The sequence below is a fragment of the Falco rusticolus genome, chromosome 1 (genome assembly GCF_015220075.1).
Source record: "Falco rusticolus isolate bFalRus1 chromosome 1, bFalRus1.pri, whole genome shotgun sequence".
NCBI classification, from domain to species: domain Eukaryota; kingdom Metazoa; phylum Chordata; class Aves; order Falconiformes; family Falconidae; genus Falco; species Falco rusticolus.
In genome coordinates this window covers 82,294,299-82,311,878 of record NC_051187.1, presented here as the reverse complement: position 1 = coordinate 82,311,878, position 17,580 = coordinate 82,294,299, and the positions used below count along the sequence as shown (strand labels likewise).

General features: G+C 42.3%; 1 protein-coding gene across 3 annotated transcripts in view; it reads left to right on the top strand.

The window, feature by feature from the left end:
- The window catches only part of FGFRL1 (fibroblast growth factor receptor like 1), a 179,088-nt gene that overhangs the window by 89,170 nt on the left and 72,338 nt on the right, over positions 1-17,580 (top strand). The gene's annotated exons all lie outside the window — the stretch shown is intronic.

The window sequence follows — 17,580 nt, the reverse complement described above, 5'->3', positions numbered from 1 at the left end:
GTTGAAACAGAACTCAGAGCTGGCATATGACCCAGGGATGCTCAGTTACTGAGAAATCTGCTTGGTGAAGGCTGAATTAAAAAAGCTTCAGGCCACCATCTTGGTGATCACTGGTTCCCTGGCTGAGCTTTTGACTGGCTTCAAAGGGCTTGCTTGGTCTGGTTATGGGATTTTGGGGTCACCCGCTGGGCTGAGCATACCCAAAGACATTTCTGTGGCTGATCAGAGACTCCTCTTCTGTGGTCCTTGTCTGTGAGGAGAGGAAGAGCTGGATGAAAATCTGCACACTGGAGGATGCTGAAGGAGCAAACGAGAGGGTTACAAAGCAGGGGGTGAGATCAAGTATCCTGCTTATTCTATTGCCTGATCAGCACCCCAAGTATCTGTTCTAAAAAGTTCTGTTTCTCTCAGATGGTGGAAGCGAGCACAGAGCTTAGGGCAGTTTCCAGCTGCCTACTGGTTGGTGCTTGGCCTGGTTTTGTTCTGTTTTTTCTTCTTCCCCTTCACTGTAGGAGGGCTGCTGTGGACTCGGAGCATGTAGCAAACCCTTGCTGCTGCTTGATGGAGGATTATCACCTGATAACAGGGTGGTTCTTGGAGAATGCATTTGCTGCAGAGCCAGAATTGGAAAGAGACCAGGATGTAAATGTCTTATCAGGGAAGAGATGCTTAGGTGAGGGGTACTGTCTTGCAATATGACTCCTGTAGCATCGGTGAGATAAAGCTGCAAAAGCCATCTTATAGTTTACATGGATTTGGTTTTCCTTGTTCATCTCTTTCCTATCTACATTCATCCATCTTTCCCTGCTGCACTAAACAAAAACGGTGAAGTGGAAACAGTCTATAAAGAATCATGTCTATACAGACTTCTTTTTGGATGCGCTTTCCAGGCTGGTGTGGAGCAAGGGATGATACAGGAACCTGCTTCAGTCTTGCTTGTGCTTTTGCAGTATGTGGAGGTTGTCCAAAGTCTTTGATCTTCTGTGTCATCCAGTATCTTCCAGAAAGCTCAAGGCCCAAGCTAGCTGCCATTATTCCAGGACAAAGAGGCATTGAGGCTTCTGTGAGTCGAAGAAGCCTCTGACTATTCTTCATAGCACAACAGAAACAAACGAAAGGGAAAAGTTGGGAGGCACAGGGTAAAAGTTGGACTAGAATTGAGGAAAGATTGAGGCAAAACCTCCAATTCAGTTGCTCAGGGAAATTGGATTATCAAATTTAATTGTGTTAAGAACAATAATGTTCATTATATTTGGCACTGAAAAGCCCTGGGCACAAACACTAGTTATTTAGAGCCTCGTTGGGCAGCTATGTAAGGAAATGGTAAGCTCCCACTGGCCTCTGTGGATGTGAGATTGAGTCCTATGCAAACAAATATTGATCACCAAGTGCCAAGAAAAGAGTAACTTTAAACTAAATGTGCCGCAGACATATGGGCTGAGTTATCATTCATCTCCATGCATCCTTGTTGTAATGCTGGCTAAACCCAGTACTTCTCAGAGTCTTTGCACCTTCATTCCTTGTCTCACGGTGTACCCTTGTGCATTGTTGTTGCTTAGAACATTTTGGATGGACTACTTATGTCCTTTGTCTTCAGTGGTACAGATGGGCTCATATAACATTTCAAACCAATTACTTTTCGCTAGAACAGTTTCCCCTGAAAACAAATGTTCCCCTAGTGTCTTTCTTGCCAAGGTCTGCAAGTAAACACAAGGTATCACTGACTTATTCTTTCAAAGGACCCAAACATTCAATGCATTGACCAGATGCTCGTGTTTGTCTTGGTGAAAATGCTTTTGGTTGAGAGCAAATCAATCCTTTGTTGATTTTTGAGAAGGAGGCAGTGTTTTAAAACCAACTGCATGTCAGTTTTGAGGATGAAGATCAAATTGATGGAGCTGTTTTGTTTGTGCTCCGGAAAGCACAAACTTCATTAGGCAGAGTGGCTTTTTGAACCATATGGTCTCTCTATTCTCCCACTCCTTCAAAGGAAAAAAAGCCCTCTTATTCCAGCTTTACTGCTGACACCAAACATATCAAACCATGCACGTGTCAGACATAGGCAAGGTGGTTAAGATATTAAATCTAGAATAGTATTAAATGATTCATTAAATGTTGGGACTTTAAAAAATACAATACATTTTGACATGAAAACATTCTGGGAATTTAAGCAGTGATATCTGGAATCAATACAGTAGCTTATCGAAAATTTTTGGAGTTATGGTATATGCGTTTAACTGAGCTCTGTCACACCAGTAGCAAGTGAGGATCTGTCACGCCTGTGTTATATACATGTACACTGCAGCAGGATAAGGTGAAGGTTTACCTGAGATCCTCCAGAGAACAGAGACTTAAAATTCAGCAGACTTGAACCTCTCTGCCTGTATTCAGTGCTATGTAACTCTTACTAATCTTAACTCTTATTAGTCTCTGTATTCCGTTATAGTATAGAGAACCAACAAATATCTTTGACATTTACAAAGGAATAAAAAGGGCAGTGGCTCCGCCAACACCAGTGGGTGCAAGCAGACATGGTAGTGAGCTCCTTCGTCTGCGTTGTAGGTTGGTCTCTGTGAGATGCAATAATTTTGGTATAAGCCTGTTCGAATGTCGCTTTTATGACAGCTCTTGCTTGCAACCAGCCAGCTCAGTGCACGAGCAGAGCCAACTTAGGTCTGCCTCTACAAGTCTGGTAGACATACCTACATGTTGCCTGGCTGGAGAACTTCTCAGTCTCCCAAGTGTGGATAAGATGGATTACTATGATTTTACAGATGGTAACTAAGGCAAAGAGAGACCAGGTGATTAGTCCAAGACCACATAAAATATGAGCTGTGGCTCAGAGTTGAGCCTAAACCTCTTAAATCTCACCCTAAAAGACTATTCCTCCCTCATAACACTTTGTAAAGTATTTTCTTCCTAATTTAGCATCTTCCTGCTGCCATGCTGGAAGGGAGTCTTCTCTTATTCTAGGGGTTTGATCTTCCTTCTCAGACAAAGGGTTTGCCAACCCAGATGGTAGCAATTGGTTTCTGCCCTGCTTATTTCCCCATCTTCTCAGACTGCAGGGCCTAGATCCCAAAGATCCAAGGAATCTTGCTCTAAAACACCCCTGCATGAAATGTAAGCCAGTAAAAGCAGATAACCAATATAAGTCAAAACTACAATTTCCTCTCCTAGCCAGCTTTAATAGTTTTTGTGGCTTACCACAAGATTTGGGATGCCAATTACACTGCAGACAGATTTACAGATGCTGGAAGAGGAACTTCTCTTTAATCAGTATTAAATCAGCGTTGCAGTTATTAAGTACAATGGTTCCTTATTGTGGAGAATTATCTGTATCTCATCAAAACAAATGTGCTGTACCTTCTCAAAAAGTTATTTGTACAATGATGCCCAGGAAAATCTTATCTTTAAGTTTGGTTTTTTTCCCCAGCTGAATCAATTCAGATTTATAATCTACAGGTGTGAAAAGTAATTTTATTTTGTTTTTAGATGCTTGGTTGAAACCTGTGGTTTCATTACTGCAGAATAAAACTTGCTTGCCAGTGTGCTCTAAAAGGAAGCCCAGGGCCAAAGAGGAAGAAATGAAATGTTCAATAGCTGCTCATTATTTGAAAACTGTCCACTTGTGTGCAGAATGAAGGTGTGTTCTGCAGTAAAAAAAAATAGCATATGATGGTGTAACTGAAGCCTGTATCAAGCTGTGTCCAGCTTGGAGAAACTGTGAGGCTGCACAGATGGAGCCATCGCATGATCCAGCCATCAGGCGCTTCCTGGGAAATCTTACCCAAATGGGTGAGATTTGCCTGACTTAAAAATAACTGAAAACAAAGTCTTCTAACAAGGAAGTGCTGGACAACCTCCATTACCACCTCTTTCTTCAATAATAAACAGTATCACTTGTTCCAGAAGTCTGGTCATTCTCTGAAGAGAAAATTGTTGGTGAACAACTGTAGGAAGGACTATTAGTAAATATTTATGCTTCAGCATAATGACCTCTTTCACTAATGCACAACACAGAAGACTTCTCACTTGCAGAAGTGTTATGGGCCAAATCCTGCAAGGTGTGTCAGCATTGCAACATGCAAGACTATTGCTACAGATGCTGCCAGTAAATACTTCATCTTGCATCAGTGGCTCAACCAAGTGATGAAAGATCAAACTGTCTTTATTTTTGCATCTGCATGCATGTTTCTTATTACCTTCTGTAGCAAAGAAAATGAAAACAACAAGAGTAGGGTTTGGGACTGTCTCTTCACTTCAGACTTCTTGCTTCATGTGGAGTTTGTAAACTGCGAAAGACACATCTTTCTTGTGTACATCTCAGCACAAAAAAAATCAATATTTGAGCCAAGGAACAGCTGCTCCAGTGTTTCTTTCTTGTCCTGTATCTCTGACTGCTGCCATTGTTTTTTCTCTTCTTTGGGTTTATTTGAAGGAAGATTTTGGTGAAGAATCCGTGATCCATCCAGTTCATATCCCCTTCTAGCCCCTGGCCCTCTGAGTGACCAAGCCTCTTGGCCCCATTTGGGCTGTGGGGCAGTAAAATCTTGGTGCAGAGAGCAGGAGAAAGAGCACAGCTTGTTGTTCTAAACCTGTAATGGACAGTTCAGAAATTGAGCTACATCTCATTTTCAAACAAATCAAATTTACTGTTAAATGTCTGCTGTCTGTCTGTTGCAATTGATTGCTTTGAGAAGCTTCCCTGACATCTGATGATTTATCTCTAAAGTAGCTTTTTCCTGCTGAGCCAGCTGCTATTTTATGTGTTTTTACAGCTTGTGCAAAGACAGCTCTCTTTGATAACAGGCATGTGTGAAAAATTTGCATTAAAATAACCTTTTTTTTTTTTTTTAAAATCAGCATAAGTATCCTGACAAAAAGTCATGGCAATGTCTGAATGGATATTTATTCTAATGTGCTTTTTTTCTGCCTGTAGTAGTAGAAAATACTGTGTGAAAAAAAGTCAAGTACAGTAAAATATGTTTTTTATTACCGTTCTCCAATGAAGTCATCAATCCGTGTCTCAGAACTCATTTATAGTGCAAAAGCTGAGAAAATATTTGTAGCCCAGAGTCAGGTGCCACCAGCCATCTTAGGAAAGCATGACAAATTCATTTATGTTTGGGTTTTGGCCTGTTAATAAACTCTGGGGACCAGAGAGAGATGTGCTCAGCAGGAAGATGTGAATCAACATTGAGTCAGCAACGTATGCACCAAGGGACTGCTAATGCTAAGCAAAAACTGAAAGGTGTCAACACTTTAAAAAAAAGGAAAAAAAGGTGCAGTATGTGCTTCTGAGAACAAGGTGGTGTAACTTGTGCTGGTTGTGGTATGGAGTTAGCAATCCAGCTTTAGCGCATTTACTTCAACACAAAGTGTGAAAGGCAGCCCATCCAGCATGGGACCGTTAACACAATCACAGGGTATATAATCATGACTAATGATGATTAGTCAGTTGTTATATGAAAATGAAGAATTCCTTGTGACAATAAACAGTAACAAAGTTCTCATGTTTGATTTGTTAAGGACCCAATCCAGCAGCTGGGTCTACGTTGGTGGCCTCCTGTGCATACGCGGTGTGATTAACACCATATGAGGATCTGGCCATAGTCACTGATGCTTAGTAATGGTTATGTTGCTAATTAAAGCTCAGATTGTTATTGGCCCATGGGAGCTGAGCAGAAAAGGGGAGCTTTAGTTTACCTCTCAAGGCCTAGCAACTGCAATCACTGCACAAGGACTTCTTGTCAGCGTGTGACGTGGTGTGACTGGGTCACAGTCACCCCTCTGTGGAGATGCAGGTAGGGCTTCAGTCCATACAAGACCTGTCTTAGTGGCATTGCCAAGTGAGGAGGTCAGCCTGTGGGAAGAGACTGTCAATGTGCGTGAACTGCTCCTGTTAACTAGAGAAGTTGGTGAAATGCTCAGTACATAAAATGTGTTTTCATGTTTTGGTACAAACTCATAGCTAAAACCTGATCACTTAGAAATGAAGCTCTTTTTCCACTGGAAGTGACTCATCATTGACTAATGGTGCCCTCACCCAAGCAAGGGCTCTTCCTTCTCAGTGTTTATTAGCGTAGGCATAAAGACACACCCCCTGACCAAACTTGGTGTTGACCAGGGACAGCACACGCCTGTTAAAAGAAATCTAAAAGCAATCAGGTATTCCTATCCCCTGAATTTCTGTGGTGCTTCATTTTCTCCCCTTTTGGGGAATCCTGTTCAGAGTCCAGCAAACTCTCTTTTCCCATATGCAGCCTCTTGAGTCCTGGAAAATGTCCACTGTCCTGGGAGATGAAACGAGGAGAGAGGAATACTCCAAAATTAAAAGGTGACTATTTCTGGATTGTTGCATAAAAATATTTCACTAGTTTTTGTCATTTTGATGAGTGCTACACTAGACTGATGTCACAAGAGCCCATAATAATTTGTTCTTGAAAAGCTCTTTCTTTATAGAGGTGGTGATGTGAGTGCCAGTATTAGCTGTAACTATCCCAAAAATGACTAATCAAAAATGTAGCACCAAGTGATTTGACTGATGGCTCTCGGTGAATGGGTGTAAAAGGCTGGGAAATACCACAACCAAGCAGCAGTCTTGTTTCTTCCAAGTCCAGATCTATAATGTAACTCAGTGCTAATGCTGTATAATGTCCACAGTTTTTACAAGATCTTTGTTAGGTTTTATTAGTTTCATTTGATTTTATAACAAACTTTACAGTATGCTTATCAATACATCATGTTCTGGCTAACAAAAGCCTCACTGTTTCGGGTAGATCTCTTTTTCCCCTTCGTGAAGCTGTAACATAGAAGCCAAGTTAAGAAGGTGACAACACCTGTTCACAATTTAAAGGAAATGAAAAGATTTTTTTCCATGGATGTAAGCATGAAATTCATACATATATGTATGGATATATAATTTCCCCCGTACTCCATCCTGTGGTAGACTGTGGCAAACCAGAGCTGCAGCCAGTGTAAATTCGAGGCATGCAGGACATATGGATGCATTTAGCCCACAATCCTTTGCAGATGCTTTGGAGTGTGTAGCGGCTGCTACACCCATGCAAATAGCAAACTGCAGCTCTGTTTGCTGCACAAATATTGTTTGGGAATGAAAGCAATACACAATACCAGGCAAGATGACATTAAAAGTGTGTTTGATCTGAGCAATTTATGGCTTCCTTCTGTTAAATGATATTAATAGAATTAGCCTCTGATCCCAATGAGTTTGTGGTATACATGTTGGGTTTTTCTTGACAGTATGTCTGAGGCTAAAAACATCTTTTGCCTCTGACTATTAACCAGAGTTGTCTTTGGTACAGTCCTTCATACAGCTAATGGGCAGAATTTCAGGCAGTGTTGACAGAGCAATGCTGATGTGCACAGCCACTGATTTGTCCACATCTACAGATCTATAATGCTTATAAATAGCTGCATTTGTGAGTAAAGCCAAGGCAGTCCCTGGTCCAAGCAGGTGATATGTATGTGTGTGGAAAGCAGGCATGCAGAATGTAGTCTAGATTACCAGTCAAGGTCTGCTGTGACTCCAGAACAGTAGTTAAGAGTATTTTAATTAATAGCACCCCAGGTCATGAGAAGCCATCAAGCTAATTGCAGATCTGGTCATCAGCAGTTTTGAGGTATCTACCATCTTGTCAACCATCCAGGACGGCCATCTTCTCCAAGAGCAGGATCTTTCTGTTAACTTCCCTACAACTACTGCTGTCCTCCCCTTTTCCTGACAGTGTTTCCTTGGCAGCTGTGTTCCATCCCTCTTCTTGCCAAAGGCCAGGAGTGAAGGACTGAGCATGGCCTCATCAGACTCAGAGGACCACTGAAGCTAGGTTGGGCTTCATGGACACAGTGTCTCCAGGAGGCCTCTGCCAGAGAGCACTGTGCCCCATTCCTTAATCCCATCATACATCTCTGCTGTCCTCAGTTTGCCCAGTAAATATCACAGACAGATAGTGGGGTTTCTAGCCAAAGTTTAGTCCCTTTGATATCAGTTAACTCAGAAATACACAAAAGGCACACTTGTAAATGAAAGCACAGTGTATAATATTTACCACAGGGAGAACAGCACCAAATTGGGCTAATTTATAAGGTATAGCTTGAATGCTGATTTTGGAGACTCCCTCTTTATGTGTAAATGCATGTGCACGCCATCGATGGCTCATGTGCTGCTTCTTGATTCATACATGCAGGTATGTTGCCTGTTAAAATGTATGGTTGTTGAGGAGATGTGTTTTTACATTCCCATAGGGTCTGGTTCTCTACCTTTCCTGTGCTGTCGTTGGCACCCACATTAAGAAAATGATCAAAAAGAAAAAAATAAAAAAAGAAAGGGAAAAAACCCAACAAAACTGCTGGCAATTAGTGTATAAACCTATTTTTAAATCCAGTTTATTTTTGTTTGATGAGAGAAAGAACATATTCTGTGTTGTGCTGCATGAATAATATGATTGTGCTAGAACACTTTGATTCTTGCTTTATAGTAATGTGGGTTTCGTAGTCAGAAGACCCGAGTGTTTACATTATACACTTTTGGCAATAAATTTGGAAAAGAAGGGGAAAAAAGCACTAATCCCAGGAGTTCTGAAACCTACACTCCTTCTTAAATGTACCCTGTTAAAGACATTAAGTCCCTTGCAAACATCCATCTATCAGCAGTTGAGAGTTTGTAAAAGGCGTACTTTGTTCTGAACTCCCTGCCCTACTGATTATGCACAGTTCTTTTATTTTGTGAATAGGATGACGACCCCTTAGCCTGGTAATGATGACAGATTTATGTATTTTAACACCCAGACGCTGCTGTATTTGTTAAGGGCTGCCAGACTCCAGCAGTGCTGCAACTGTAGTTTATTTTCATTGTCAGTTTGTGCTGCTTTTTAAGGTGTTCTGCAGCCACTGGAAGCAGTGCGCTGCTGCACTCAGAGGCTGAGATGTCAGGATGTTAAGAGCATAAGCCACCATCCTTGGACTGTTTCCACTCATAAAATGTCAGTTCTACTCTGGTCGCACTGATGGGGTGGAACCTGCTTCTCTCACTGAAGCCAAGGAAAAGAGGGGAGAAATAAAACCCCTCATGGCAGTTAAAGGAATCAGATAACACAGAATTTATCCCTTCACTTTTTACTCCCGTGATGTATTTTGCAGCTCTCAAGTTAATGTTTTAAAGAGAACCTTCTTTTAATGTGCAGTAAAAGAAAAGAACATGAAGACACCTTGCAAGTTCAGCTGCTAAAGTGCTGTATGGGTCAACACATCTGTCCTCTGTGCAGTGCATCTGTCTGTGATTTCTTTTGCATTGTTTTAAATGACTGCAAGTGGCAGAACAATAGAGAGACAAACAGTAAGAACAATGCTGTTTTTAATAACAAGCTAAATTATTAACAGGCCTATGCAGAAAGTATTTTATGTAAACTAAAAGGAAGCAATTTTTTTTTTCCATTGCAATGGTCCAGTACAGCAAAGGCAGGTGATGCCTTTCTTCTTTTCTTCTTTCCTTTTATCTTCCTACAGATACGTTTGTTCCTCTGTGTGTATATAATGTTCTTACAGACACACTACAAAGATTATAGGGCAAAAAATGCAGAATATGCATGTCTTTATGATATCTTCATGCCAACCAAGCCACTAAATCTGAGTTTATCACACAATCCGAATGATGTATAGGACTTTTGTTGCTATTTTTTTTTTTTACTTCCAATTCATTGTTTCCCTGAAAAATCTTGCCAAGTCAGTTGAACTACTGAGTCAGTTTTCTTCTTGATTATCAACAAATGGCTTTGAAATATTTGGAATTGAATCCTCCACTGCAAAACTATCCTGATTTGGGAAAAAAACCACCACCAAATTCTTTGTTGAGTTTTCTTTGGTTCAGTATTAGATGTTTCTCTTCTTAAAGAGAAGCCATATGAGCAGGCATGTTAGGCTTGTGTTGTTGTTTTTTTTTCAAGCTAGAATAAATTATGGTAACCTTTCCGCTGAATTAAACAAGGATCTTCATCTCACCTGTGTTGAACATGCAGCTGGCAGGAGACAGAAGAGCTGCTGACAATCTTTGTTGTTTGCTGGCAGTGAATTTGGGAAGGGAGTTGGATCCACTTCAGATCCAGGCTGAGATTCCCAGACCTGCTGGCTGCTCTCTCCAGAGCAATCCCAGGAATCTCATGGAGGAGAGAGGTGGTGCCTCCCTAGTCCCCAGCACAGCCCAGTGTTTCTGCTCTGTTTGTAGCATCTCCTGAAAACTGCAAGCCCACTGCAGCTTTTCCTGGTAGCCCTTGCATATACTTTGGCAGAAGTTCCAACCCAGGAGAAAGTTGTGGGAATGAGATATCAAGAGGGCTGTTTCAGCCAAGGTGTCTTGTGAGTTGCTTTGGTTTGAGTGTGGTTTTGCTAATCCTTTTCTTTCAAGGAGGCTTGGAAGATGCAACAGCCTTTACTTGAGGGAAGTGAATAATATTGAGGGTGAATTTTGAGAAACTAGTCTGTGCCTTTCGCTTGAAATGCAAGCAAGGTGCTAGGCATGCTCCTCCTGTCCTGACAGGCATGATCCTAATACGCAAGCCATCTCATGATTACATTGGTGGATTAGTTGGCTTTGTCTGTGGGGACTCCATCATCCCCTTTGCTCTGGGATGGGTTTCAGAGCCTCTGGGGAGGTGTCTGAGAAGCTGCAATCATGGCCATTGTAAAAACACGTCTATGTGACCTTCAGAAAAAGAAGTTGTTCTCTGGGTGCTTCGTCCTTGGGTAATTATGGAGAATTTTGTCATGGCCCCTTGAAACCTTGCCATGATAAACAGACAAAAGGGCAACAGCTTTCAGGGGTAGGTCGGTGGAATTGCATCAGAAAGGAATTTGGCCACCCGATATGCTAAGTTCTATCAGTGCTCGTGTATATCTCCGATCCCTTTGCCAGGAATGATTTGAATATGTTTTGCCCTTGTTCTAGGCAAAACCTGGGTCATGGACATACTCAACTATAAATTAAACAGTTAAACCTTAAATACAGAAGTTATGCCTTATGTGTGGTTATTGCTATTTGTTTGTTTGACCCATGTGAGCTTTTCTTAGGAATTTTTGGCCCTTCTTATGTTCAGAACTCCACACTTAACAGGAGGATGGGCTGCACATTGGACTGCTCACAAGTCACATTTTAATGCCCTTCAGCATCTTCAGTGAGGAAGGGAATATTGCAGATCCTGTAACAGCATCTCTCTTCTGCCAAGGCCATGGTGGCATGTTCTGAAGGAGAAACTCTTTAAGTTTCACTAGATCCTTCTCACCTGTTATGTCGAGGAAGCAGTCTTCTGTGTTTGGGGCTAAATCTATTCATTTTTGTTGATATGCTATGGACCACAGAAATAGTTTCAGACATGGGAAATAAAAGCCAACAAGTTGCCTGCATGTCATTCCTGTTATTTCTGCTGCAGTCTTTTTTTTTTTTTTTTTTTTTTTTTTTTACAGTATTATATTGCTTTTCTTATTGACAACTACCTCCCTGGCACCCCGTACCAGCTTTTTTGACACTTAGCATGGGGAGTCTGTTTAATGTGGGGAAATAACCGGTTTGCTTATTCCCTTAATGAGTTCTGACCTGCTTTTTTATATTTCAGATGTGGCAAGGTACAAGGTGCCACACTTGCTCTGCAGGATGTGCGGTGATAGTTATTTAATATATTGGGATGTCATTGCTTTTGTGTCTTGCATAGATACGTTCCTATGGGCTTGGAAGGTATTTTCAAGCTTGCTCACCTCACCCTGCCTAATTTTGGGGGATTTGCTGTTGTAATGCAGTGGGATTTCTCCTCCATCCTCAAAAGCTAAACCACTGCTAAGTTGAGATGATACAGCCAGTTCTTTGCTGATATTTTGGTCTCTGCTTAGAGTGTAAAGTACTGGGTGGATTTTTAGCCACAGCTTTTCTCAAGACTTTCTTCAACTATGGCATGACTCAGGCCATAAGTGAAATGCTTTTTGTGTTCTTAGTGAAGGAAGAAGTGGACCCCACTTAGAGGTCTGTAGTTTTCAAGGAGGATGGTAAGCTGAACTTAAGCACTTATCTCTGGGGCCATCAAAGGTGGAAGAGAAAGGGGAGTTTTTCAAAAGCAGTCAGCCGAGGCTGAGTCAACCCTTTTTGAAGAATTCCCACGAACTTCCATGGGATGAGTACTGCCACTGCTGAAACCTTTTGAAACCTTACCTAACCATCCAGTGACACTTTTTGAAAAATGTGTGTACTAAGCACACATTCCTGGGAAAATGTAAGTAGGGTTCACATGTGTTGAATACTGAGGTGCTTTCTCAGAAGGAGATGTTTTGAAAGGAAATTGAGAAAATGGGTTTCTAAAGCAATTTTGATGAGCTATAGTGCCTGCCCTAGTTAGTACGGACATCAGCTGAAGCTATCTTTTAACAGTTTTTGCTCCTGTAAGCAAGGCCTGATCAATACATTGGCTGTTGCAATAAGCAAACCCTCTAACTCCAGTCCAACACATTCAGCTGTTATGTGAAGTCATGCTGAGCACAAAACAGTTGCAAGGTTTGCTGTTGTCTAACTTGGAGCTTGTACTATGCTTAGGGATTCAGAAAATGAAAGACATTTCTGTACCACCTCTGGATATGAGCTGTAACTTCTGTAACAGTTAAATACAAATTAATAAGAACATGAAAGCTGGAGCCTGAGACAGTCCCAAGGTTGCAGTAATCAATTATTTATTTTCCCCCCCCTACTTTCAGACAGCTCTGGCCTCAAATGCCAGGTACACTGTTGCTGAATGTAGTCTATGCATGCAGTTGCCATTGGCCATGGTGGGAAACTGGTGGAGTTACTCAGAAGGAATGTATGTGAATGGTGAGCGGGGTGCTCTGCCCATGTTGCAGGGCAGCATCCCGATACCTGCTTCTGTTAGCTGTAGGACTGCTAAAATTCATTAGACTCACCTGAAGGAAATGGCTTGTCTTGCAGTTCTACAGGGAGGAAATGAAGGAGAGAAGGAGCAAAAGGAGAAAAAAATCAGGGAACGGATTTTTTTAAAAATCTTTTCTTCCTTTTGCATTACAGACACGTTAAGTACTTAATATTTTAAGAGCATCTTCTTACTTAGAAAAGCTGGCAAAGATGGGATTCAGTATGAGTCTGCCAGATTGATTTACAAATCGGCCTTACGAACTCCTGCTGCTTAAACATACCAGAATGCGACAATTAAAGCCAACATCTGGGATTCATTGGTGGAGCTGATCCTAGATAAACATTAAATGAATGTCCATTTCCTTAGCATTGGATTTCCTCTGGCTACTACAGCTTGAGTAGTGTCATCCTATCAGATAGAGCTGATGATGATAGCAGAGCAAATGTCAAAGTTATGAGCCAGATCTGTTTGTTCCATCTTTTAGCACTGAAATGAGGACTAAAGCTGGGCTGAAGAGACACCCACTGGGGTTTTTTTTTTTTTCTGCTAGGTGGTGGGAATGGCTTCCTTGTCTCAGTAACTTGGGCTAAGCTGGTTGTGTGTCTCCCTTTCTCTCCTGTGAAGATGGAATACTTCAGATTACTTAGGTTAATCTCACCCGAGGAACTTTGCCTCAGCAGAGTTTCTCCTCTCTCTGTTTCCCCCAAACCTGTCGAGGTTACTGCAGTCTCCCTCAATTCTCCAAATCCATGGAGGGATTCTGTTTGTTCATTTGTTAGAAACAGAGAAAACAATGAATTTTGGACCAAGTTTCATAAGGGAAGGCAGTCACAAATACCTGTCTATCTTCCTTTGCAACAGATCTCTTCCCTGAGGCTTGGTTAAAGTGGAGAGTGGTCAGTGCTGTCCACGTCCATGGTGGGTGAGATGGAAAGCCCTGGGGAATGGTTTTTCTCAGGGCCAAGGAGAGCTTGCTTACCTTGGCAAGAATCACGTTTCTTTTCAACCTGTCATCATGGGGGAAGTAAAAAGCACCTTTCAGCTTTCACTCATGCTCATATTGCCACATAATCTCTGACCTCCTTGGTCACTGGAGGAGCAAAAAATGTGATAGGCACTGGGTGGTTTTATTTGCACAACCGTTGTGTGTCCCCGTCCCCCGTCCCCGTCCCCCCTCCCCCGCCGCGAAGCTGCTTACTGCTGGATCACTGAAATGAAGGTGAAGAGAGGTGTTTCCATGTTGGCAGGCACTCCGGAGTCAAACAACCTGAGGAGAAAAATGTCCCTTTCATGGAAAACCATAACTGCTTTTAGAGGTACAGCTATCCACTAAGGCACATGAAAACAGATTTGCTCAGGTCTATGCTTAGGACATCATTCTTGCCTCTGATCTCAAATAAACTGGGTGAGGTTTGGGATCTTTAAGAACTTTATGAGAATCCAGGTCATATATTGAAGTGCCTGGTTTCACCTGTTTGAGGCATGAGGTTCTGCCCACAAGCAAACTGATGTTGATTTTGCAGAAGGCTCTTTGAAGCAGTCACTTTCTGCTTTGGACTGTGCAGGAACTGTATTGAAAGAAGTAAACACATTGCTGGTGCAGGGGTTCTCCGTCCAACCTTGAGGTGATCTCCAGTATCTTTATTAGTGCCTCTCTGGGTCTCCAGGTCACCTCTGCTGGGCTCCTCTTCTGCAGCTCCCAGCTTCTGCTCAAAGCTCGGTCTCTCTCTCCCTTGCGACCCCAGTATAGAGCTTCTTCCCACTTTCACCAACCCGACAATCAAAAAGTCCTCCTTCCCACCTCTCGCACAGTCATTTAGCTTTATAAAAGCATTAGGTCAGCACCTTTGTTTCTTCAGGAAAAATTGCAGAAATCTTTTCCTTTCCTTCCCTCCCAGCTTTGTGGAGAGCTGAATCCATACCGATCTCCTTGGCCCAGGACATAGCTGCCGGGAGGCACCCAGGTGGCTTTCAGGAGGTGTTTGGGTTTCCGATCTCTCATCCGCAGTTCAGCAAGGGGCAACACAGCTATGAGGGCTGTGCTTGACATACCTCAGAGTGCTCAGTGACACAGTAGTATCTCAAGGGCCAATGCATTTCAGAAAGAGGGCACAGATAGGTTCCACAAACCATCCTACTGAATCAGCAGGACTTTCTGCACAGAGCAGGCACCTTCCCTCCTTTGAACGCCCCCAGCCCAGCTTAGCTGAAGGAACCAGTGACCCCACGCACAGTGCAGAGCGGGCTCAGCACAGCGATGCAGAGGAGCTGTGAGTGAGATCCATATGGCCCTTGTGCTTTGCATTCTGATAGTATAGAGTTGCCTGCTCAGAGTAGGCTTGAAGAGGCAGAAGTATTTTTCTTCCTGGTTGGCCCTTTTTCCCTTGTGGCTCTATGAGCATTAATCTGCAAGTTGAAACTGTAACGTGAAAGAGCTCCACAGAGAGGAAAGATTCAGGTAAGTTTACAGTTATTTTGCTTTGCTGATGACTTCTATCTAGTGGGTTTTCCAAAACAGCTGATAAATATTTTTCTCTGTCTTATGGTGCCGACAGTAGCCTGAAGTCCCAATTTCTTCCTATGGAAGGTAGACCTTCGAGGTCTATGAAATTTATACAGTATACTTTCTGATTTTTATTAGCCTAGTAAAAGAGATTGTATTTTGTGTGCCTCTGTATCTCTGAAAGTTATGACTGGGGAATTATCCTGTGGGGTAACAAGCTGAATGCTGTGATTGAAAATACTGATTTATCTGAGCTGTGAGAGCAGTAGACCAAGCAGATAATGAAAGTCCTTGGAATGCTTCAGACATGCACAGCCATTTTAGAATATCCCACAAGGGGGCTATGGGTTACGTTTTCATTTAGTTTATAGTTGTTGCTAATTAGTTCCACCTAAAATGCTGATTTCCCCAGCCCATTACTGATCTTGCACTTGTTATACTCCAAAGAGTGAATTTCCTTTGCTCTCCTTGTGTTTGAAAATGGTTTTATGGCAACTGGTCTGTTTGCAGATGTGCAATGAATGTACATACATTTAAAAATATAATGATTTTTAATGAACATGTGCTTCCAGGCCCAACTATGAGTGGGAAGAGTAGGGCACAGCAGAAAGCAAGTCCCAGAGTTTACACTCTGAACAGATGAAGTTGATCAAGGACTTGGTGGAGTAACAGAGGTGCAAAAAGGTAAAGAGAGTTTCTAAACCTTGTACAGAACATTGGTGGTATAAGTGGCCTCTTTATGCCCCCTATTAGTTTCTTCTCTGCATTGTTTTTATTATCTGGGCGGCTAAAAAAAGAAAGTATTGGCCAGTCAAGCATGTGTTGTTTAATAGCCTCTGTTTCTATTGAAATAGAAATTTATATGAAGACTAGATAAATAGTTCTGCATGGGACAGAGCAGGGCTGGAATGGAATTACTGTTTAAGTACATGTAACTTCTCCCTGCAAGGTCGGCCGTGACTGACTTTTACCTTGATAATAAGGAAAATGGCTTTCTTCCAATGAAGGAGAGAAAAAATGGTAGAAATGCATAGTGAAGAAGGAGTAAGAGTTTTTTTCCATTGCTTGGCTTAAGCTGGAATATTTTTAGGTATACAAATTTTGCCAGAATAATTTGTTTGCTAGTAAGAAAGCCTCCAGTATGACAGGTGTGAGAGTGGAAGGGATCGGTACAGTGTCATTTGGGTGGGATGTTAGGAGGGACAGTCCCCACTGGGGATTCCTGCTCTTTCCTCTAGGAAAACGATGGCTGCTGCACAGCCTAGACACTACCTAGAGTTTGCTTCTGTTTTGTGGCTCTTGCAGCCAAAGGGCAGCAAAGCATAGAGATGAGGAGGCTTTGGGGCTACGTTACCCCTGCACAGTCCCAGAGGTGCTGTCAGAAGGAGGTGCCACATCCTCCTGGCTTCCTCCTTCCATGCAAAACCCCACTAAATAGCTGGGTCTTTGCCACAGACATAGGTGAGTCCCCCTTACCACCACATGGAAGAAAGGACCTGAAATCTTTGGCCTTTTGTTCAGTAAAAGGCAGTGGAAGGTAAATCTGAGGTGACTCTGTTGCCTTCCGCATCATTTTTCTCACCTAAAAATAACACTGTGGCCCCTGTGGTTGCCATTAGGGTTATTTAGTGCTTCAGCCTTTTTTTTTTAGCCATTCCCTTTCCAGAGCGCTAGTGCTGCTGAGCAGAAGAACTGCTCCATTGTGCGAACCCAAAGGAAACACTGCATAGAAAATGCGAGGAATTTTTAGGCCATGATATGTTTGGACTAGGAAGCAGGGGACTCGGAGGAATGTGGAGTACGGTTCCAAAAATATTCCTTGCAATACTGCTCTTGGTCAGTAACCGTTATTTTTGTTGGCCCACCAGCCCGCTCGAGCAGAGGTGATGTCATTCCCCGGCACAGTGGAGGTGGAAATACAGAGAGTGCCCTGTGGTTTTGCAGGGCTGAGGGTGGACAGCTGAACTGAATGCCTTCTCCTGTCTCAAATGCTCTTTCTGTTTTAAAAAATATAATAAAATAAAAATTAAAGAATAGCATATTGTGGGGGATGGTAAGGATAGCTTTAAAATAATTAGCTGCACTGCAGAAACATTTTCTGTAGCCATAGTCTCTTCCTCCCACATGAGCTCCCTTCCTGTTAGCATTTCTGCT